The sequence below is a fragment of the Mesoplodon bidens genome, assembly GCF_964165515.1.
Source record: "Mesoplodon bidens genome assembly, chromosome: 6".
Lineage (NCBI taxonomy): Eukaryota > Metazoa > Chordata > Mammalia > Artiodactyla > Ziphiidae > Mesoplodon > Mesoplodon bidens.
Genome location: NC_138162.1, coordinates 49,440,405 through 49,466,688, shown reverse-complemented (window position 1 = coordinate 49,466,688; position 26,284 = coordinate 49,440,405).

The following is a 26,284-nucleotide window of genomic DNA, read 5'->3' as shown; positions in this document are numbered from 1 at the left end:
CACTTGGGTGAATAAAAGCAAAGACCTGAAATGTAAACAGTGAATAATGGTTTCTTTCTTGTCAGAAGAAATACCAAAAAGCAAAATTTTTATCAGACTTTTAAATTTATTTATTCTGCAGTTATGTTTTGTTGTTGTTGTTGTTGTTGTTGTTTTTTAGCGTTACGCAGGCCTCTCACTGCTGTGGCCTCTCCCATTGCGGAGCACAGGCTCCGGACGCGCAGGCTCAGCGGCCATGGCTCACGGGCCCAGCCGCTCCGCGGCATGTGGGATCCTCCCGGACCGGGGCACGAACCCGCGTCTCCTGCATCGGCGGGCGGACTCCCAACCACTGAGCCACCAGGGAAGCCCTGCAGTTATGTTCTTTATTTGGAAATATACTCAGCCTGTTTTTTTCTGTTATACAATTGTGCATTAGTACCCTACATCTTTAAAATTTTTGTCTTGTAAATTCATAATCACAACCTCATTTTCAAATGCTAATAATCTTATGAAGGTTAAATTTCTATACAAAAATAATGAAAGCACTTTTCTTTAAAAGAAAATCTCAGATTTATGTAAGTAATACCAATAAGGATACAAAATGTTGGTGTCAGAGGGGATGTCTCATTTTACATATGGTAAATTGGGGCTGCAGAAACACAATGACTTCTCTTTAGGTACAGAGTAAGGCAGGCGTAGAGCTGGGAATAGGAATCACACCTTTTGAATCCTAAACCCAAAGACCCTATTAATTTGTATTCTTTTGGAAACCAAAAAATTCAGGCTGAATAGGAACTTAATTCATCAAATTATCATTGTATTTATTCCACAAATATTTGAGCAGCAAGAGGACAGAGTAAGAGGCATCTGAGGAGCTTATGCATTACAGAATCAAAATAAGACAAATGGTAAAATGTTAGAAAAATCTTTATCTATATTAGCAACCAATGAGACATAATTTAAATTAACATCATATCATTTTAGGCTAATCAAGAGTTAACTAAGCAGAGCAAGCTCAATGGCATTATAGAACTGCTTAGAGGTTTCCATGTGTATTCTCATGTCACCAAAAAGGGTGAGTTTTTCTATATAATCTCAATATGGGAGAATTAACAGTCGAAAATTATGGCTCTCCCAGCATACTCTTTAAAAATTCAGTCATCAAAAAGGAAAGTGTCAATTCACAGGGAATTTGTTAAGGAGAATTTAAAATGGCCCCCAAGGTTCCTGTCCTCAGTGTAAGGCTCTGCCTAATCTTTACTTTTTGAGTGTGCCTGGGACCAGTGAATATGATGGGAGATAACTCTCATGATTAAGTTACTAATCAATTGATTTTGAGTTAATCAAAAGGGAGATTATCCTTTTTGGTGTAGTCCTCACCCAAGGACTTGATCCCTTTAACAGAAGGTATAGTGTTAGAGAAATTCTCCTGCTGTCCTGGAAGAAAGTAAATAGCGATGCTGTGAACTGCCTATGCAGGTACCATGTGTCTGGGATCCCAGGGCGGCCTCTAGGAACGGACAGCAATCTCTTCCCCCACAGTCCCTCCTCAGAGAGCCAGCACAAAAATGGAGACCTTGGTCCTACAGCTGTAAGGAAATGAATTCTGCCACCAAGTTGAAAGAGCTTGGGAGTGGCTCTTTCCCTAATCAAAGGACTACATGAGGACACATGTAAACTAACACCTTGATTTCAACTTTATAAGACCCTAAGCAGAGGACCCAGTTAAAACATGCCAAATCCATGGAAACTGTGATATTAAATGTGCATTCCTTTAAGCAGCTAATGGTGGTCATTTGTTATATAGCAAAAGAAAACTAATATAGGCAGAGACCAAGTCTTTATACTTTGTACAATATCCAAGATACACAATACCACGGTAGATATTTAGGTAATTAATATATTTTCGATTGGATTATTTTAAATGGAAATGGTATGCTTGTTTCAGCATAGTCTCAGTAATCTGGCAGAAAATAACCTTGCTGTCACTTATGCTTGGATAGAGTCTTGCAGTATTTAAACCTATAAGATATATATGGCAAGGACTACATATTCCCACCTCATGGATAAGGAAATAGAATCCATAAGAGGTAAAGTTCCAGGAGTCACATTACTAACTCATTTTCTTTCTACTATGCTACTGTCAACTTTCAACAATTTCCTTTAGGAATTCCCTAGACAGTTAAGGCAGATGGGCACACACTAAATTCTCTGAGGAACCTAAGGAACCATATAAGGCAAGAAAGAGGACTGTTACCCTGTTAATTTCATTGCACACTTGATTTGCCCTGGGAACACAGTCAAGCACCTTTCACATGCTAAAGATATGCTGTTAGTTGCTTGAATGCAGGCAACTCTGGACACGACACAGAGTTTATTATACTTCTTACAGTTTAGCAAAATAATATTCATAATAATTGTAACTATTAATGGAGTTCCTGTGATATCATATGTTCTTTATATACTTTTTCAATAAAGTGTATTTTTCAAATAAAAAACAAGGATTTTATTTAACCCTTACAATAAGCAGGGAAAGAAGTTATAATGCTTTATTAAAAATGAGGAAACTGAGTTTTGACAAGATTGAGTGATTTGATGAAAAATTTGATTAAGGTCACACAGCTATTAAACGATGAGTACAGACACAAAGTCAGATCTGTCTGCTCTAAAGCTTGAATTATTTCCATGATTTCATGTTCCTGTGATAAGGGGAATTTCAGTGCAGAAAAGTGGCAGAGAATACCAATAAATACCAGAGAGCTTCCAACCAGATAATCTTTTGTTCTTATGCATCACACTACAAAATATAACCTCGTGCATCTATCCATACCACACTCATTATTTGACAGCATAAAATGCTCTTATGTGTAATACTATCCTGATCATTAATTGCTTAATGTATTCATATAATACCACTGAAATAAAATTATGCCCTGTTCTGGCCAGGGAAATTAATGCTTATTGTTAAAATTCATGAATTTCTCAAATCCTATTTACAAATTCACATAGATTGTACTACACTTAATAGCAATTTTGTCATAAATTATTTATTCCACAGTACATAAAGAAATGAAAAATATTTTTGTACTCTGCATTCAACATGCATTCTCAATTCTGTATTATGAATTTTATAAATTTAAGAAATCTCTTATTAAGCAATTTGCTTCAGAGTTTTAGTCAAGGATTTAAATAAGTCATCCTGGAAGGCATCTCTTCAAAACGGTCTTCTCTACCTGTTTCCTCCAAAATATAAAAGGCTATCAAAGTCTCTCAGGCACTTCAAGGCCCAGAAGGATTGTCTTTTTAATTTTTTTTAATAAAACAATTCAAGCTTTTAAAATCTTACACATGTTTGGCTACACAGCTATTATTTCATATTTAGAAAAACATTAATTCTCAAAAGTGAATAAAAACTTGAAGAGAAGGTCAGTTATCCAAGGATGTCTGCACCTTTCTTTTGTTTCTTTGGCAATCATCATTTGCCAACAGTCACTCTCAAGCATCCAGCTTTACAGTACTTTATAACATAAATCTAAATCATTTCAATGTGTCTCTTGATGTTGCATCAATCCACTGTGACACCTGGAATAAGGCAAATACCTTTTAGCTCTCTATTTCATCTTCTTCCTTATGTCTTGCTCCTCTGGCCACTTGAAAACTAAAAAATATAAAATACTGAGGGAGTATTCTATGATTGAAAACATAAATCCTTTTAAAACGGAAAACACGATTAGGCAGCTGCAAGCAAAATCACTGAAGTTTCTGTGGACCACACATAGCACCTGAGAGCTATAAAGTCTCAAGGAAGGCACTGCAAAACTAAATGTTTTACTGTTTCCACATCATTAGACAAGGAATTCTTATTCCTATTCCAACAGTCACTGCTGCAACAGCCACACAGCAGTCAGCCATTCATTTATCCACTGCATTATTCCATTGCTTAATTGGGAGAAAACACACCTGCAAAGATGACCTTGCTATAACATAAGCAAGGGATGCTTCTCAGACTGGAAGAAAATGTTGAATCAAGCAATTAGTAAATGGAAGATTAGGCAACTAGAATGTAGAAACTTTCCACTCGCTTGGTTATACAAATAACCATGTTCCAAGAGATTAAAATAAATCTGGGTGGGCCTAAAAAATTTGAGCTATGGATTCAGAAAGCATCAATCACTAGGCCTGAAGGAAATACAGAAACCTGCCTCCAAAGGCTATAGAATTTACAAGGGTTCAATAAATTCTCAATAATGTAAGCTAACAGCAAGGAGCAAAGATGCTATAAATTAAAAGCATCTTTCTATTTGGTCACAAATGCATTGCATTACAGATTAGTAGCCAAGCTAATTATACATTACTTAGGCAAATATTAAAATTAGGCCACATTCCCTAGGCAGACATCAGCTGATAGGAGGAATAGCCTTTTAGAGGTATGCACAGAGGCAAAGGGAAATCATCTTAGAATTAATGAACACATGGATAATGAAGAGTTAATTGCATGAGTTTGCCTACAGGAAGATGCTTGAATTCCTGTTTATTTATTGAAGTGGGCACCAACACTGTGTTTTGGGGGTTAGCCAGGAAATGAGGCAGGTGACATGAATAAATGCAAACCAGCAAAATGTGTTTTTGCAAAGTCTGTTTATGAACTGGAATTTTTGTGAGCCTAATTAATTGCAAAGCTCTACTCTACACTTGGTCTAACTCCTTCTTTTCTATCCTTGACTTAGATGGAATTTACTCGCATAATAGGTGGAACCATTTTACTAAAAAATAAAGCATTTTTCTATTTCAATTTCATTTGGGGTATGAAACTGAATGGAAATCTAAATATTTCCATATCAACCATTAGTGCAGACTGGGTTTACAGATAAGCTTTTACCACTTCTTTTGCTTGTGAGTGATTTTTTAAAGTCTGGTGAATATTTCATAAAGTGCTTAACTAAATCAATTTATTTACACCTGCATAATTTTAGAGGCTCAATTACATATTTCATCTGTTGCGGTGCCCACAGTAGTCTTTGCCTCTTTAGAAGGTAGACTGTGTCAATGACTGGCCATGATAGTAAAAATTCTTTATGTTATACCTAGAGCTTTCTATGTATTCCAACTCTCTCCACTTCATATGAGAAAAGAAAATAATTTGTGAGATAAATGCAATGTATATTTATAAAATCTCTTATACTTTTCTAAAATCTCACCCAAAATGAATGACATTTGAATCTTGCAAATTTGGGAGGTAGATAAATTATGTATATATGAGGAGGGTCATGTAGTATGAAGATTACAGGCATCTCAATTTAATATTTGCAATGCCTAAAAGCACCTGGCAACCTGAAAGTCTACAAACACGGTAATAATTAGTTTGAATTTCATGCCGTACAAAGTATTAAAGGTGGGAGGGGAAAATATTAAATATGTGAGGGAAACAAGTCATTGCACTTGGTGAGTGAGCCTACATAGGCACACATCTTCATTTCACAACAAATTTGCTTTTCTCTACCATTTGCAATACCTAGAGTTAATGCAGAAATTTATACATTAGAGCGGTATTAGTAAAGCTGCTCATTTGTAAAGGAGCTTGGACATCCAAGGCACCAGTGGCAATAATCTCCTGGTATTAGAAAAAAAAAGCTGCTAACAGACCCCAGTCTCTGAGCACTACACTGCAGCCTCTTCTATAGATAGGTCTATAAGGAACCCCCTTCCCCATTCTAGATGTGAAGATACTTCCTGGCAATGAATAAGGAGAATGTAAAGGAATTTAGGACCATTAGACACCATACTTAGGAAAACAAATGTAGCAGTGAGTAAGAATAAAACAAGCAAAAGAACAACCAAAAACAAAAACTTAGTTCTCATGGAAGAATTAGGCATGGTTTAAAGTGCTTATGTCTGCAAAATAGGTGCATTTGAAATTATTTGAGGAAAGTGGATACTTTAGAAATATTTAAATGTGTACTTAGCCTCTCACTGGCTCTTCTAAGAAATTTTTATACATAGGACTACAAATGTTCAAAATAATGTCTTGATAATTCTGGAAATGCCAGGTATCATCCCTGCCATAATTAATTCTCTCTTAGATGTCTATACAACTACAGTTTTAATAGTAGAAATGTCATCACAGTTAGTAGCCTCTAAAAGTTAGTTTTGAAATAGGTTACTAGCAATCAATCATACAAATGTCAAGCAAGTGTTTGTAAACTGATTCTTTTCTATAATATCAAAGATACTTAAGAGATCCTATTTAAATGAACCTTACAGATATTTAAAAGTTATTTTAAGAATAATCCTTTTAAAAATCACTGTTTATGAATTTTAAAATACAATTTCCTTCCAAAATACAATGCACTTAAACCAACTTAACCTGTAACCTGTTTGATGTTTTGTCCACTCAGAGTCATCAGCAGCATGGATTTCAATCACTGTACCACATTTTGATTTACTATCCCTTTCAATCTATTCTAAGTTGAGCTCAATGAGTTGCTCCTTTGCTAAATGGCAGGTTGATGTTCTAATATGGCAGCTAATGCTTATGGCCCCTCCTTCACTCTCAGTTCTTAGCATATCTGTTGTCTTGCAACAACCACCTTCTACATTCACCACTTCAAACTTCCTGTCCCTCAAAACCCAGAAAGAAGCTAAATTTATAAGGGAAAAAAAAGAATTTGGAAAGAATAATTTTTGACTCATTGCTAAATTGAAAGGTTTAAAATTAGAACCTGTATATATATATATGTGTGTATGTGTGTGTGTGTGTGTGTGTGTGTATATACATACACCTAGTTTTTTCTTTTGCAGAGCAACATGCATGACTTCTATAACAACTATTTACTTTACAGCTTAGCAGATTTAGTATTTTATTTTGCATACTTTATATTCTTGTACAGTCTACCAGTGGCAGAATGACTAGATGTTCAAGCATCTAATTAATGGAGAAGAGAATTTTTGTGGCTTGGAGTGTGGTAGGAGCATAATACCTAATTCTAAGATCGAGTGAGTATTCATTAATATCAGATATATATACAGGCACACCTCATTTTATTGTTCTTTGCTTTATTGTGTTTCGCAGAAATTGCTTTTCTTACAAATTGAAGGTTTGTGCCATCCTGTGTTGAACAAGTCTATCAATGCCATTAAAGAGAGAATATAATGAAATATTTTTTCTATCCTTCTCTGTGATAAATATGTTGTAAACAGGGCTTGTATTAAAGGGGTCCTTAACATTAGAAGCTGATGAATAAAATACACCCACATAGTACTTACTTTGTACCAAGAATTATTCTATGAACTTTCTATGTACTGACCCACTTAATAGTCACAGAAACCCTTTGAGGTACATTCTAATATCCTCCCAATTTCCATATTCCCTTTAAGTGACTTGTCCAACATCTCACATCTAGTAAGTAGGGAAGGTAGAATTTGAAGCCAGGCAATCAAAGCCATCAGTGATAGATTGTCAATGGCAAAGTACGATAATTAGCAAAGGAGAAACACTTTTTCTTAGAAACACTTGTGCATTTTACACTTTCAGAATAAAGCCACTTTCCCCCTGTCAACTACAGGACAAATAAAACCTAGAAAAGCCCACCAATTACAACATTCTATAAAAAGATGATTCTGGTTGATTGAGTTTTAACTATGTATCATCTGTTGTGGGATACTTAAAATGGAAACTAGACGTGCTAAATTCATTCCTGGCTAAAACTGCTGCTATCTAACCACGTGGGTTTTGGTTGACTAGGGAGTACTAGAAAAAATTAGTAATATTTTTGTAAAACTTAGAGGATAAGTTGGGCTATGATTAGGGACTTAATATAATATCTGATTCAGTCATTACTAGAAAAGTGATTTTAATGGATATCTTTCCTAATGAGATATAAAATAAACATAAAGTGCATATGTATAATTGTGTTTCTATAATAGAAATTGTTTTAAAGAAAGATATTTGGCACATCCATAACCTCTAAGAAATCATGAAACCTCCTAGGGTTGACTGGCAAAACAAAAAGAATATTGACAAAATGCCTAGATTTATCATCAGTACTGTTATATCATATCAATATTGTCATAAAGCAAGCATTTATTTGTTCAACAAATTTGTCAGTGCATATATCTGTCATTTTTAAGTATAAATTCCTCCATAAAGATGGCATAAAATCTATATTAGCTTTGCCTCAATGATATTCTTTTTGTAATTTAAAGTTAAATAATAACTGCAAAGAATGCTTTATTTCTTTTTACTAACTTAAAAGGCTGAGAAAAGACTTATTTTTAACTCTAAAATGCTGATCAGATTAAATACGCTGGGTGGTGTTTCATTTTACTACAATCATTCTCCAGAAGATGTACAATCTCTTTTTTCTTCTAAACTATTAGGTAAATCACAGTATTTGAACTTGATGGTAATATTCAAGAGAAAAAAAACCAGAAACGTCAATGACAGGCTTGACAAAGGACTAGGATACTGCAGAAAACCAAAATCATCTTTCTCAGAACAAAGTATAATATTTCACACACAGCACATCTTTAAATAGCTGTCATCTTTGCTTAAATAGATTTACTTTCATCATTAAAAAGCTCCACCCATTTAAAGTAGGAAGGATAATCAATTCTCCTGAATATTTTACATAAAGCCATGCCAAAAGAAAGAGGAATGGACTAAGTGATCTTTTAACGTTCTTTTCATCTTTTGGATGGAGTATGACATATTAGAAAGGATATGCACTTTGGAGACATTTAACAAGCTACATAAGGCTTAATTTTCTCACCTAGAAAATCAGAGTAATGTATTTTTCAAAGGAGTATTCCAAGAATTATGTCACACAATCTGTGTAAAATACATAGTATGGCATTTGGCACAGAGTAGGTACTTCTCTTAGGTCACTTTCCCTATCAACAGTCTAAAATTGTAATTTTTATGTAAACGTGTATTGAGGGTATCCTCTCAGGTCAAACCTATTGAAAGCAAAGGAAGCAGGACAGGGAAGAAAAGTAATCTAGTTACAGATGTGGGTTCAGTTCAGTTATTTGCTAGTATTATAAATGGTTCTAGGAGAGAATAAGAAAAAAGAAAAAAAACTGTGATTTTTAAAATGTGTCTATTTCTGCGGTATAAATACTCTCACCACAGTCAGTTTTAAGTTATACACATGATGTCACTGAATACAGAGTTTAAAGGAAATCTTAACAGTCAGCTTCAGTGCAAGCTAGCTCTTGCACAACTCTGTGTTAGACTGATCCTTCAGAGATTTCTAGAATGTGAAAAACACCACAGAGTTATCCCACCTAGAGGCAAGGGGGCTGGCCTTTAGTATACCAGAATCAATCAGTCCTAAACTGTGGGATGCCCTGGGGAAAAGGACATAACCTCCACAGGTTCCCATCAGCCAAGAGCAATTCTCAGAGGGTTCAGCTATAAACTGTTATCAGCCCACAGTCTACAGCAGCTGGGAAATAAGCATTTCTGCCTGAAAAAGGTGAATCTGGTGGGGCAGCAAAGTCAGCTAATATGATGCTAAACTAGTATAATACTCATGCCTCCAAGTGATTCTTGCAGTCCAGTTATACTTAAGTTTTTCTATCAACTTAGATAAACCAAATGACATTTGAGCTTGCTTCAAAACAAAAGGCAGTACCAATATTTAGTAAGTGGATGCTGTGCTGGAATGAACTCTTTCTTCCTCTTCTCTCCATTTTATTTCTAAAAATCAGGACCCCAGACTCCTAAATAAAACAAGCAGCAGCTTCTGTTTCACCCCAGAACCCTAACATGAAAAGAGCTGACCAAGATCTCTGTGGAGATGACCAGAAAGCAAACATTAGTAAAACTGCCTCTGAATAGTAGTATAGATACAGAGGGAAAGTATAAGAATTTCTTGATTTCTGATGGTATCTGGGTTTAAGGAAGGTTAATTTACCCTGTAGGCTGTCCTGCACTCATTCACCACTGACTGATTACACCCTATACTTCTCTATACCACCCTATACCTTTCATTTGATGGTGCCAGATCCCAAGTAAATGATGCCAACAAACTATGAGAATTTAATGGGAAATTAGTGTTTCAAGATTTGAAACTTCCCTGGTGGTGCAGTGGTTAAGAATCCGCCTGCCAATGCAGGGGACACGGGTTCGAGGCCTGGTCCGGGAAGATCCCACATGCCGTAGAGCAACTAAGCCCATGTGCCACAACTACTGAGCCTGTGCTCTAGAGCCCATGAGCCACAGCTACTGAGCCTGAGTGCCACAACTACTGAAGTCCACGCACCTAGAGCCCATGCTCCACGACAAGAGAAGCCACAACAATGAGAAGTCCACACACTGCAACCAAGAGTAGCCCCCACTTGCCACAACTGGAGAAAGCCCATGCACAGCAACGAAGACCTAACGCTGCCAAAAAAATAAAATAAAATAAATTAATTAATTAATTTAAAAAAAGATGGTTATTAAAATGACATCTGTAAAAAAAAAAGAAAAGAAAAAACAGCAAACTAGGTAACAAATATTTTCTGAATTCAGAATATGGCCACAAAGTTAAGGAACATATGACACAATATTAGAAATATTAAAAATAATATGAAAATATTAGGACTAAATTGAGATAGACCTGAAAGGATGGATACTTTTATATTCATCTGTCCATGTATCTATCAAGCAATCAATATCGATCATCTATCTATATCTAAAATCTTTAAAAGGCCGGGGATGATAAGAAGGGAAGGAATTTATATGGCTTTCATAGACTACAGGAACTAAAGTCTAAACCAATAAAATGTATGTCATTTTAAAGACTGCTCTACCTTATCCTTAACTGATACTCTTCAAATGTTCATTGACACTCTTAGAAAAACTCTTAAATGGACAGCATCAGATGTCTGATGAAGATCTGACAATTACAGTAAGATGTAAACATGAAATTACAATGTTATAAAGCAATGTTTTGGCAACCTCTCTTATTCACATATCAAATTGTCTGAATTTATCTGTTTTGATTGGTTAAAATTTTACCTGTTTTATTTGCATGCTACTATTTGGCTTCAAAAATATTTTGCTGAGAAATTTTTGAAAAAATATCTGCATTGAGTGGAAACTAAAGTTAAGATAGTAGATACTGATAACAGAAATTCCAGATATGCAAAACTAGGCCGGTTAGTGTAAGAAATATTATAATTATAGTTTTCTAACTGAAGGATATTGAGAACAGTGATCAGCTTTGAGTTAAGTAGTAACTCAAAAATTTCTTAGCAACCACAAGATGACCTTACCTTAAATTCTAGTTTACCTGCATAAACTATTTATACTTTCTTTTCAATCACAAGAATTACATGTATAAGTATATTTTTAAGAACTATTGTTTGAAAATAGGTAAACTGGGATCTTAGAAATTCATGAGATGGAACACAGGGTAAGAGAGAGAATGAATACAAGTTGTGCAAGTGAGATTGAGTGAACCGAGTCGAAGTATTCTGCTTTGCTGTTTGCTGCCATGAATATATCATAGGTGGAAAAAGCTGTTATACTCTTATGCATTTTGAAGGAAACTTGAGGGATATCAATACCCAAGAGCCCCCCAAGTTTATCAGTCTTTGTTTCCACAATCATTTTGGGACCAGGAAGACAGTAATCATCTCTCACACACAAATCCAAAACATAAAAGTGGCATTAGATATCCAGATGATAGTTTAGGAAAGCAACACACACTAACATACAAACCAAGCTCTTAGCAATCATATTACAGTAATTTGAACAACAAAAAAGAACATGTCATTGAAGCTTTAAGGATGTAGAACCTAAAATTGATCAAGAAATATGAATTTTATGCTACCAATTAATATACATTTAAATTATGTGATTAGTGTTCAGTTTATTTATTGTATTGTATTATCGTTTTATTCTAGTAAATGGTTAAACAAAATTATGCAGGATAGAATTAACTACCATCTGTGGTTCAACTTTATTTTCTTTCCATAAGATATTAAGTTCCTCAAACAACCAATGCTCCAAATAAAAGGATTTCAGGTAATAATCCTTTTCTGTACTATACCCCTTAATAAAACTCTGTACCCTGACACTGAAGATACATTGTAAGATATTAGTCCTGGCTTGCACCACTAGGAATATTGCAAAACATCTTGACCATTAGAGTTACACAAGCTAGACTTGAACCAGGCTTTGAAACATATTATGTGTGCAACACTAGACAAGTTAATTTCTCTAAGCTTCAGTTTCCTCCTACACAGAATGACGATAGTATTGAATGGTAACTGGATGATAGAATTATTGTAAGAACTATGCGATCTAATGTACCTAAAGTTGTTAACACAACACCTGGAACAATGTAACTGCTCAGTAAATGTTGTCTATTCCAATCACAACTAGATCTTGGCAATAAAAGCTATGCAGAGATGTCATAATCTTCACCTGAAATCTGAGACCTGGACAAATGCATCAAATAGTTAATATCTATCCTTATCACTGAGATTTGATTAAAACTTTAAAGCATATAATTTATTTCCACATTACCTGCTGCCAGAAATCCGGAGGCTTGCAAACAAATTTCTAAAAATACAGAGAAATTTGAAGGGGTTGGGAATAAGATTTCTTGACCTACAGTAAACCCACACAAAGGTTTACAATCAAAAGTTTTAGGTATGTTGACAAAATGATACAAGAAGTCTTATAAAAACAATTTCCAGGAGAATTATACAAACCCACCAAAGTGCTTATTTTTTCAGCCACAAAAATGAAAAATTGAGTTAAGAAAAAACTCTCAAAATCTTCTTATTCATCTCATTATCCAAACAGGAAAACTTACTCCAATGCAAACTTTTCAATTGGGGGTAAATTTGAAAATGTTAAAATACGGGGTTGTTTTTCCATTTTCAATTTTACCTCCAATTTAAGTAAATTAGAAGATAAAAACAGAAAACCCAAAACTCAACTAATAAGAGATTAAGAAAGGAAAATTAGAGAAAAAGGAAGTGGTAACAATAAAGAAATGATATAATAAAATTTTACAGAAATGAAGGGAATGTACCTCCAGATGGAAGGGGCACACAGGACCATGAAAAAGATAAAGATGACCTACACGGAGGCACATTGTCACCACATTTTAGAAAAGCATCAGAGTTGCCATTTCACTCCATCTTCCCTTCTTGCTAAATATTAAGAAGTCAAATGACATTCGATCCCTGATTTTACTTTTTCCTTTCTAGAGACATTTGGGATCTTCTCTTAATCTCTGATGTTCTGAAATTTGATAGTAATAATATCGGTTTATAAATCAACTATATTTCAATTTAAAAAATAAAGAATGCCAAAAAATTAAAAATAAACAAAAATAATACTGGTTTCATAAAAAATATTATTTGATTTATATACACACTATTTGGAAATATGGAGTAAATACCTGAAGTAACAGAGTTTAAAGTGGGGACTTAAGGTTAGAGATTGATGGTACAGGGGACCAATATTTCTATATTCCTATCTTTTTAAAAGAGGTAAAATATTTCTCTTAGAAGGCAAAACTAACAAAATACAAATTCCATGAAAAGAAGAATTTAAGGAAAAGAGAAATCTTCATCACTTGCAATAAAATTATTTTATTCCTATGACTGGAGAAGTTACATATGTATATTTAAAAATGTAAACAATTCAAGGAAAAAAGTCTCATTGGTTCAATACATTTTGAGGTACTTTATAAAATTAATACCCTAATGAAATGAGGAATACAATATTTTTTACCATGGAGAATAAAATGCAAATCATTTTGTGTTTGCTTGTGTAGTCCTTAGTCAAGAAAAATATGCACTGACTTGTGTTGAGGTTTAGATTCTGACAGAACTACATAATTAGACCCAGTGGCCCTTCATGAAGAAATCTATCGTCTCATAAGGCAGGTGAAATGTGTAAGATGGTATCACATTCCAATAAAATGTGCCACATTTAATTTCATCAAATATGTTTTTCTAAGCATTCACTAAGATGCAATCAGGTGAAAAAAAAGATGATAATCTTTTCATTTAGTGTGCTTGAAGATCAAACAACCTCAGATCGTCTTAAAATATATTTTTTTCTTATTCACCTGGAGAAAATTTCAAAGGTGACTTTGCTTGGAACAAAGTAATAGGATTGCAAGGACAGGAAAACACAAAGGAGACAGAAAATGCTGTCATTCTTCTCTGTCCCATATTCCACAACCAAATATGGAGAATGGCCCAGGGTTATTAGTACGTGTGTGCTGACTGTGGTCAGTCAATTAAAAAAATATATAGTGCAAATTTGTGCCGTTTGCTGGGGGAGAGTAATGATCAGGTCAATCTTTGTTACTGACCAAGTCTTAGTTCAGCATGTCTCAAACTGCAAGGTGCATACAAATCATAGATTTTCATTTAGCAGGTCTGAGATGGTGCCTAAGAATCGGTATTTATAGTATATTCGCAGCTGAGGCCCACACTTCGATTAGCAAGGGCTTACAATGCACAAGATAGTCATTCAGTTCCACATAGTCAAGGTTCATGTGACAGGAGAAGGCAAAGTGGGCTAAATTTGTCATTTCTCAGTAGAGTATATAGTTTTAAGCTTATAGTTATAGTCAATGAAATAGGCAATTCAAACCCAAGAACTCACGGTGAACATTTTCCCAAGGACATCCCAGCAAGAGAGTATAACCTGATACTCTCTTGCAATGTGAATTTCACACACTTGGATAAGCACTGCATGAACATCCAACTGTACACATGGGAACATTTCTAGATAAAAGTACACTCCACACATTGACACTAGTTCAGGAGTAGTCAGCCTGATTTAGTGAAAAATCCAAATTAGAGAAGTTATGGATACCATTTCAAATATAATTTCCAGCACAAAATAGGCTAAGGTATTATGTCCTCTCCTAAGACTTTAACAAACTTTTAAATAAACTTTCCCTATCCCCAATACTACTTGCCTAGAAAGAAAATTTTTCCTAGATAGTGAAGAGGTAAACAAGACTCTTATGATAACAAATTCATTAGCAAGCGTCTTAAATAATAGGCTTTTTAAAATGCACATCTCTGAGTTAAAATACCTGAAGAATGAACAAAAAGTTACATTTTAATACCTTATTATGATATATTTTATTTTGAGTTTTATTAAGATTATATAAAGCATTCAGGCAGTTCTCCAAAACAGTAACAGAAAATCTCAAATTAATACAATAAAACTTCACTATAATATTTTAATTCATAACAAACATTAATCATGTTGTGCAGAATTATAATGGGGTTCTATTATCTTGTATTCTGTTTCAAATAGGAAACATAATTTAGACATATGCTATATTGTTGTCCCCACTGAAAGACAAATATCCATGGTTTAAATAAAATATTTTAAAGACCCAGTTTCTATTTAACAAAAAAAGTTTTTTACCTAATTAAAATCATGGTCTAATAACCAATTAAAGATTATTACAGTTTAGAATAAGTTATTACATGACAAACTTTGATAGGTCCATGAGCTAATGTATTAATACAAATACTTAAACATTTTATTTAAATATGTTGTTACTGTTGAACCTTACTGGTTTTGATAATCATGGGTGAAACGATATTTAGGTATAGTGGGAACAACCAGTAAACACAGCAATTAATGACATTCTAACATTCTGTGAAACTGCTTACACTTACTAGAAAAAACTCACTAAAGTAATTAAAGTGTAGATGACTACAAATGAACAGATTAATGTAAAATTAATGAAGTATTTGTAGTGCATTTAATGTCTACACCCTCATGAATACATGGCTTGTTTTAGAACTAGTAAAGAGATTGTCAAAGTTTATTTTGAGATTCTCAACTTTATTGTGGTAATGGGGTGATTTTTATTCATATTTCTTTATAACTAACCAAGTAGGAATAGAAAAATTAGAAAAATCAATTTCACCAGACTCTGGACAAAATAAGAACCAAGGATTTATCTGAATCAATTATTTCTGATCTAAATGATAAAAAACCAATTGTAACATTACTATTATAAACCTATTTAAATGAAATGGTTTGATGTGCACCATTATTTTTGTAGCTATTTTACATGTATTGAAAATAAGCTTTCTCTCCCTTGAGCTCTTTCAATCTATCAGTCAATCATCCCCCAATTAAGGTGCTCAGGATTACTGAAGAGGAATAGTTTTAAAAGAAGATGAGGAGTAAAAAGTAATTTCACATGTGTTTGTATAAAGGACATAAAATTGAGTAAGAGCCGCACAATATAGTTAAGAGTAGACCCTCAAATTTAAATTATGGCTCTGCCATTAAACAGGTATGTGACCTTGAAAATGTCATTTAACCTAACTACATCTCAGTTTTCTCATCAATAAAATAAGGAAAACAGTACCTACCACAGTGGTTCATGTGACATACTATAAACAAAGTCTATATTATAGCAATGCATGACACACAGAAATGACGTGTAACCTACTATTATAAAAAGTAAGTTTTTCAGGCTACTTATGAAATTAATCTCAATAAAGAAATCTATAAAATCTTTTTCTTCATTTAAAAATGCAAAAATGTAAAAGGAGATGGGAGGAACCCCCGAATGACTGGGTAGGATGTGGGAGGAGTGAGGGGGCATGAGAAGTGGAGGCCAGATAGGACTGGCGCCCCTGAGGGGTGGCTGGGAGGGCGGAGGGTTCCCATGTCTGGAGGGAGTCTCAGGGGCTCAGAGGATCAGGGGTGAATGTGCCTAGTGTTTCCCCCACCCACTTGGCCCCAGGAAGCCTGCTGGGCTTCCAGGCCAGGTCCCCCACTCTCCAAGGCCCCGTCCAGGCCGTGTTGGTCCTAGGGGCATAGAAGGGAGGTGGGGGGAGAAGAGGAGATGCAGACGGGCAGGGGCTATCCAGGATCCGATGATCAGGGGAGGAGTGGAGGGATTTTCCTCCACCCACTCAGCCCCAGGAAGCCTTTTGGGTTTCCACGACTGGTCCCCTGCCTTCCAGGGACCCCACTGGCCATGTCGCTCCTAAGGGCACGGGTTGGGGGACAAGAGAGGCCAACAGTGAGGGGCCCTCTGGATTGGAGGATTCGGGGAAATGTACCTAGCCTTTCCCCCACCCACTAGGTGAGCCTGCTAGGGGTCCTGGACCTGATCCTCTGATCTTCAACGTCAGAGGCACTCCTGGGCCCCTCCTGCTGCTGTTGAGCCTAAGCTGCATCACCCAGCCTCCCCAGGGCCTTTTCCAGCCCTGTGGGTCCTAAACATAGGCAATGCTCACCAACTAAACCCCTGCCAGAGCACCGCCCCCCCACAGCCAAGGCCCTTACCAGCTTTTTTTTTTTCTCCTCTTTTTTACTATTGTGGTTCTGTTTTACATTCCAGTTGCTGTTTTGTTTATATTTTTATGTATTTATTCTTTCTAATATATCTGTTACTCTTCTAATGTTACTTTATTTTTTACTCGTTGTTAATGTTCTGCTTTTTTTTTTTTTTTTTTTGTTGCTGCCGACATGGCTTGCAGGATCTTGGTCCATGAGCTGGGGGTTGGTCCAGAGCTCTTGAGGTGGGAGCTCAGAATCTGAATCACTGGAATAACAGAGAACCTCAGACCCCAAGGAACATTCATTGGAGCGAGGTCTCCTGGATGTCCTCCTCTCGGCACCAAGACCCAGCTCTACCCAACAGCCTACAAACTCCAGTGCTGGAAGCCTCAGGTCAAACAACCAGTAAGACAGGAACACAATTCCACCCATTAAAAAAAAAAAAATGAGACGACAAAAAATATGTCACAGATGAAGAAACAAGTTAAAAACATAGAAGACCAAATAAATGAAGAGAAAATACACAACCTACTTAAAAAAGAATTCAGAGTAATGATAGTAAATATGAACCAGAATCTGGGAAATAGAACGGAGGCATGGACTAAGAAAATAAAAGAAATGTTTAACAAAGATCTAGAAGAACCAAAGAACAAACAAACAGAGATGAACAACACAATAAATGACACAAGAATGAATCAGTAACAGAATAACTGAGGCAGAAGAACGAATAAGTGAGCTGGAAGACAGAATGGTGTAAATAACCTCTGAGGAGCAGAATAATGAAAAAAGAATGAAAAGAATTGAAGACAATCACAGAGACCTCTGGGACAACAGTAAATGCCCCAACACCCAAACTATAGGGGTCCCAAAAGAAGAAAAGAAAAAGGGTCTGAGAAAATATTTGAAGAGATTACAGAGGAAAACTTCCTTAACATGGGAAAGGAAATAGTCATCCAAGTCCAGGAAGCACAGAGAGTCCCGTACAGGATAAACTCTAGGAGAAACACACCAGGACACATATTAATCAAACTAACAAAAATTAAATTCAAAGAAAAAATATTAAACGCAGCAAGGGAAAAGCAGAAAATAACATACAATGGAAACCCCATAAGATTATCTGCTGATTTTTCAGCAGAAACTCTGCAGTCCAGAAGGGAGTGGCAGAATATATTTAAAGTGATAAAAGGGAAAAACCTACAACCAAGATTACTTTACCCAGCAAGGATCACATTCAGATTCGACGGAGAATTCAAAAGCTTTTCAGACAAGAAAAAGCTAAGAGAATTCAGTACCACCAAACCACCTTTACAACAAATGCTAAAGGAACTTCTCTAGGCAGAAACCACAAGAGAAGAAAAAGACCCACAAAAACAAACCCAAAACAGCTAAGAAAATGGTAATAGGAACAATCATATTGATAATAAACTTGACTGTAAATGGATTAAATCTTCCAAACAAAAGACATGGTCTGGCTGAATGTATAGAAAAACAAGACCCATATATATGCTGTCTACAAGACACCCACTTCTGACCAAGGGATACATACAGACTGAGAGTGAGGGGATGGAAAAAGATATTCCATGCAAATGGAAATCAAAAGAAAGCTGGAGTAGCAATACTTATATCAGAAAAAATAAACTTTAAAATAAAGGATGTTACAAGAGACAAGGAAAGACACTACATAATGATCAAGGAATCAATCCAAGAAGAAGATAAAACAATTGTAAATATTTATGCACCCAACATAGGAGCACCTCAATACATAAGGCAAATGCTAACAACCATAAAAGAGGAAATCGACAGTAACACAATCATAGCAGGGAACTTTGACACTCCACTTACACCGATGGGCAGGTCATCCAAAAAGAAAATAAATAAGGAAACACAAACTTTAAATGATACATTAAACAAGATGGACTTCATTGATATTTATAGGACATTCCATCCAAAAACAAGAGAATACACTTTCTTCTCAAGTGCACACGGAACATGCTCCAGGATTGATCACATCTTGGGTCACAAATCAAGCCTCAGAAAATTTAAGAAGACTGAAAACGTATCAAGCATCTTTTCTTACCACAACGCTATGAGATTGGAAATAAATTCCAGAAAATAAACTAAAAAACACAAATACATGGAGGCTAAACAGTGCACTACTAAATAACCAAGAGATCACTGAAGGAATCAAAGAAGAAATTTAAAAATACATAGAAACAAATGACAATGAAAACACGATGACCCAAAACCTATGGGACACAGCAAAAGCAGTTCTAAGAGGGAAGTTTATAGTAATTCAATGTCACCTCAAGAAACAAGAAAAATCTCAAATAAACAATCTAACCTTACACCTAAAGCAACAAGAAAGAACAAAGAAAACCCAAAGTCAGTAGAAGGAAAGAAATCATAAAGATCAGAGCAGAAATAAATGAAACAGAAATAAACAAAATAATAGCAAAGATCAAAAAAAGTTGGTTCTTGAGAAGATAAACAAAATTGATAAACCTTTCACCAGACTCATCAAGAAAAAAAGGGAAAGGACTCAAATCAGTAAAGTTACAAATGAAAAAGGAGAAATTACAAATCACCCCGCAGAAACACAAAGGATTATAAGAGACTACTACAAACAACTGTATCCCAATAAAATGGACAACCCTGAAGAAATGGACAAATTCTTCGAAAGGTACAGTTTTCCAAGACTGAACCAGGAAGAATTAGAAAATATAAACAGACATATCACAAGTAATGAAATTGAAACTGTAGTTTAAAATCTTCCAACAAACAAAAGTTCAGGAACAGATGGCTTCACAGGTGAATTCTATCAAACATTTAGAGAAGAGTTAACACCTATCCTTCTCAAACTCTTCCAAACATTGCAGAGGGAGGAACACTCCCAAATTCGTTCTGCAAGGCCACCATCACCCTGACACCAAAATCATACAAAGATTTCACAAAAAAAGAAAATTACAAACTAATATCACTGAAGAACATAGATGCAAAAATCCTGAACAAAATACTAGCAAACAGAATCCAACAAGACCTTAAAAGGATCATACACCATGATCAAGTGGGATTTATCTCAGGAATGCAAGGATTCTTCAATATATGCAAATCAATCAATGTGATACACCATATTAACAAATTAAGGAATAAAACCACGTGAACATCTCAGTAGATGCAGAAAAAGCTTTTGACAAAATTCAACACCCATTTATGACAAAAACTCTCCAGAAAATGGGCAGAGAGGGAACCTACCTCAACATAATAAGTGCCATATATGACAAACCCACAGCAAACATAATACTCAATGGTGAAAAACTGAAAGCATTTCCACTAAGATCAAGAGCAAGATAAGGATGTCTACTCTCACCACTCTTACCAACATTGGTTTGGAAGTCCTAGCCATTGCAATCAGAGAAGTAAAAGAAATAAAAGGAATACAAATTGGAAAAGGAGTAAAACTGTTGCTGTTTGCTGATGACATCATACTATACATAGAAAATCCTAAAGATGCCACTAGAAAACTACTAGAATGAATCAGTAAATTTGGTAAGTTTGCAGGATACAAAATTAATGCACAGAAATCTCTGGCATTCCTATACACTAACAAAGAAAAATCAGAAAGAGAAATTAAGGAAACAATACCACTTACCATCACAACAAAAGCGTAAATATGAAGGAATAAACCTACATAAGGAGGTGAAAGACTTGTACTCAGAAAACTATAAAACACTGATGAAAGAAAACAAAGATGATATAAACAGATGGAGAAATATACCATGTTTCTGGATTGGAAGAATCAATATTGTGAAAATGACTATACTAATCAAAGCAATCTACAGATTCAGTGCAATCCCTATCAAACTACTAATAGCAGTATTCTTCACAGAATTAGAACAAAATTTTTTTACAATTTGCATGGAAATGCAAAAGACACTGAATAGCCAAAGCAATACTGAGAAAGAGAAACGGAGCTGGAGAAATCAGACTCCCTGACTTCAAACTATACTACAAAGCTACAGTAATCAAGACAGTATGGTACTGGCACAAAAACAGAAGTATAGATCAGTGGTACAGAATAGAAAGCTCAGAGATAAACCCACACATATATGGATTTACCTAATTTATGACAAAGTATGAAAGAACATAAAATGGAGAAAAGACAGCCTCTTCAATAAGTGGTGCTGGGAAAACTGGACAGCTATATGTAAGCGAATGAAATTAGAACACTCCCTAACAGCATACACAAAAATAAACTCAAAATGGATTAGAAACCTAAATGTAAGACCAGACACTATAAAACTCTTAGAGGAAGACACAGGAAGAACACTCTTTGACATAAATCACAGCAAGATATTTTTTGATCTACCTCCTACAGTAATGGAAATAAAAACAAAAATAAACAAATGGGACTTAATGAAACTTAAAAGCTATGCAAAGCAAAGGAAACTACAAACAAGACTAAAGACAACCCTCAGAATGGGAGAAAATATTTGCAACCAAATCGACAGACAAAAGATTAATCTCTAAAATATATAAACAGCTTAAGCAGTTCAATATTAAAGAAACAAACAATGCAATCCAAAAATGGGCAGAAGACCTAAATAGACATTTCTCCAAAGAAGACATACAGATGGGCAAGAAGCACATGAAAAGCTGCTCAACATCACTAATTATTGGAGAAATGCAAATCAAAACTACAATGAGGTATCACCTCACACCTGTTAGAATGGGCATCATCAGAAAATGTACAAACTACAAATGCTAGAGAGGGTGTGGGGTAAAGGGAACCCTCTTGCACTGTTGGTGGGAATGTAAATTGATACAGCCACTATGGAGAACAGTACGGAGGTTCCTTAAAATCTAAAAAGAGAATTACCATATGACCCAGCAATCCCACTACTGGGCATATACCCAGAGAAAACCATAATTCAGAAAGACGCCTGCACCCCAATGTTCATTGCAGCACTATTTACAATATCCTGGTCACAGAAGCAACCTAAATGCCCATGGACAGAAAAATGGATAAAGACGATGTGGTACATGTATACAATGGAATATTATTCAGCCATAAAAAGGAACGAAATTGGGTTATTTGTAGAGATGTGGATGGATCTAGAGACTGTCATAGAGAGTGAAGTCAGAAAGAGAAAAACAAATAACGTATATTAACACATATATGTGGAACCCAGAAAAATGGTACAGATGAACTGGTTTGCAGGGCAGAAATAGAGACACAGATGTAGAGAACAAACATATGGACACTAAGGTGGGAAAGTGGTGGCGGGGGGTGGTGGTGTGATGAATTGGGAGATTGGGATTGACATATATACACTAATATGTATAAAATAGATAACTAATAAGAACCTGCTGTATAAAAAATAAATAAAGTAAAATTAAAAACAAAAACCCAGATAGCTCATGGGAACCTGCTATACAGCACAAGGAGCTCAGCCTGGTGCTCTGTGATGACCTAGATGGGTGGGGGTGGGGTGGGAGGGAGGTCCATGAGGGAGGGGATATATGTATACATATAGTTGATTCACTTCACTGTGCAGCAGAAACTAACACAACCTTGTAAAGCAATTTTACCCCAATAAAAAAAATACTAATTCAAAAACATTTAAAAAAATAAAAATGCATAAATGTAAACAGATTGATCTTAAACATCATATTAAATAAGTTCAAGTACAATCCTGTATACTTCTTCTTTTGCAAGTGTTTCTATATCCTAAAAATGCCGTTACGTTTTCAAATAATTTATGCAAAACTTAAGGGCTATCTCATTGCAACTTGAGCACCATAAGAAAGGAGAAAAACACATGACTTGGTGTGAATTGTATGCGTGAGGACAGAAGAGAAGTTAGCAGAAGTGGCCTCTATGCAGAGGATGCCCATGGAGGAGCACAGAGGTCCAAGGTATCTCAAAAGGCCAGTCACTGCAGGCAGGATGGGTTCTGCCCAGTGGGGGCACCATTCTAGTCCTGAAAAAGAGCACTGCCAAGAGCAAAACCAGCAGCCACTGAACTGGCACACGGCTGAGCTTCTGCCTCATTGGTAGCCTATTATAGTGGGTTTTGTGTCCAATCATAACTAAGGAGAAGGAGCAAGCAGAATCTGTGCCTTATAAAAAAATGAAAATACAAATGTAAAGAGAGGAACATGTCTATGAGAAGAGAGAATGGAATCCAAGCAGCAGCAAATACAATTAAGGAGAAATATAAATCCCCTATGTATATGATGGTTCTAGGTTCTTAGTGACTTAATTCTAAACCACAACCATATAGTAGAACCAGGCAACCTGATGAATTTTCATTTTATTTCAAAAATGGGCACTGAAAATTCTTATCTTTCCTTCTCCATTCCCACTTCTCAAATTCACGCCTCCATCATTTCTCACCTGGATTACTGCAACAGTCCCTTCACTGGCCCACCTGCTTCTATTCTTGCCTCTTTCAAAAAATCCATATTTTAAGACACAAGTCAGACCATGTAATGCTCCACTTGAAGTCCTTAAATGCCTTGTCAGTTGATTTAGAACAAAATACCCTTTAATGATCTACAAGACACGCATGGTAAGACTCATGGCTACTTCTCCATCATCAGTGTCCCTGATGATTAATATGCTATAGGCACCATGATCTGCTTGCAGTTCCTTCAACATCAAATTCTTTTATATTATAGGATAATTGCACTTGCTGTCATATTTCCTTTGAATATTTAACCTCTGGGGATCTTCACAGATCTGGCTCCTATGCATCCTCCAATTCTCAGCTTATTTGTATCCTTTACAGAGAGGTCTTCCCTGTCCTGACAATGTAAACTAGCTTTTTTCCTTAAATCACTTCTTGTTTTTTTCAGTTACTCTCTATCACTTTTCCTACTTTTTTCATAGCATTATCAATACCTGGAATTCTCTTGGTCATTTATTCACTGATATGTCTTCCCCATTAGAATGAAATCTTGAGGGCAGGGGCCTTGGCTGTATTTCCAAAGTTTAACACATAGTAGATATACATGTATCATATGAGTGTATATATATACATATATCATAGTATATGTATCATATATACATCTGTTGAAGAAATGAACAAAATGACAAAGAATCTTGAGGGAGAGAAATAGATTGCCGACAAGTGGGCAATCTGTATTTAGCTGTATTTCCAGCTTCTATAGACTGTATCGTGTTCTCCTAAGATTCATATGTTGAAGCCCTAACCCCCAAAGTGACTATATTTGGAGTAAGGAAGTAATTAAGGTTAAATGAGGTCATAAGGGTAAGGCCTTGACCTGATGGGATTAACATCATAAGAAGAGACACCAGAGAGTGAAAGTGTGTGCGCGGCTCTCTCTCTCCACTCCCGCTCTCTCTACCCACCGTGCACAAGCTGAGGAAAGGCTACCTGAGAACTTAGTAAGAAGGCACCTCTGCAAGCCAGGAAGAGAGCTCTCGTCAGAAACCAAATCAGCCAGAACCTTGATCTTGGACTTCTAGCCTCCAGAACTATGAGAAAATAAATTTCTGTTTTTCTAAGCCACCCAGTTTATTGCATTTTGTTATGACATCCCAAGCAGGTTAAGACAACAGCTAAGAGGGTCTGTGGAAAAAAGGAGACAGCCAAAATGAAACAGGAACAGATGACAGGATTACAAAAGAATTTATCACTACAGAGGATTATTGATGCACGTACATGTGTACTGTGTTTATAATATGGCTATCATTATACCTGGTATTCTGCTAGCATGAGCAATCTCCACCTTCATCTGTCAGTGATAGCTCAGTGTTTTGGAACACACTTTATTCATTCATTAAAATAACCTTGTGGTGTCCAGGAAGCCAATCTGATTACCTAATATCAGGTTCACCCAGGCAAAAAGTAGGGACGAGGCAGAAAAAGCTCATCAAGTTCGTTACATAGTGAACTTGAAAAAAGGAGATCACTGACAAAGAATGTTGGTCAACCCAGGTGGGTGGCTTCTTTAAATCATTAGAGCCCTGCGTGATACAACCGGTGGGAGAAAAATAATGAGCCCCTGAGACCTCGCTCCATCACAACTTTAGTGCTGAACACCTTCTTCCACCTGTTTACACATCACATTCTCAATTGCAGCTAAACAGTCCTGCCATATGACTCAGTCCTGTTTACATCTTTGCCTGATGCACAGCACAGCTTCTTGCTAAAGCTCATTTCATTCAGTAACCAAGACTCTGACCTTCCTCCTGACTCTGCTGCCTTCAACCACTTCCAACCCACAAGGCACCCTTCCTAGGGACAGGCTTTCTCTACCAATCTTAATAAGAGACATTCCCAAAGATTATACTTCAGCCACAAAAGTAGAGGCAGCCATATATTACAGCTATATCTAAATGCTTCTTCCAGCTGAAAGCTTCTGGGAATCCAATATTTTACTGTTCTTTCATACTTAAGACCTTCTCCAGAAGGGTAAAAACCAGCAACAGCCCAATGCCCTCCATGCACCTAGTAGAATTAAAACAAACATATATTGAATTAATTTCTCATGGTAAGTTATCTAAGGATATTCAGGACTTCATTATTTCAGATTGTCAGTAGCTTCCTACCTGAGCTTCCATGCCTCCAACTTTTTACAACTCTCACTCTGTCAATCTTGAAACAGCCAGATTACCTTCTCAAAATAGTAACAGTTCCTCAGTAAACATTATATACTGATAAAGACATAATCCTGGCCAATTTTTCTAAAACAGCATTTTTTGTGTAGAAGAAGAGTAAAATTTTCCACATAATAGATTTTTAAAAATTGGGAGGGAGGAGGTTGAGATGCTATACTACATTCTTGCACTATTTTAGTTTTTTCTGACTTGTCCATATACTTATCAATGGATTCATCTTCTAAACACGAAATATTATTATCACTAATAATAATCATGCTCTTATATATTTTCCTCAATATATTAAAGCACCTTGAAAACAATTATTATTTTATAGTCCTTAAAATAATTAATAGAAACGTGCACATTCAGGGCAAGAGAACTTA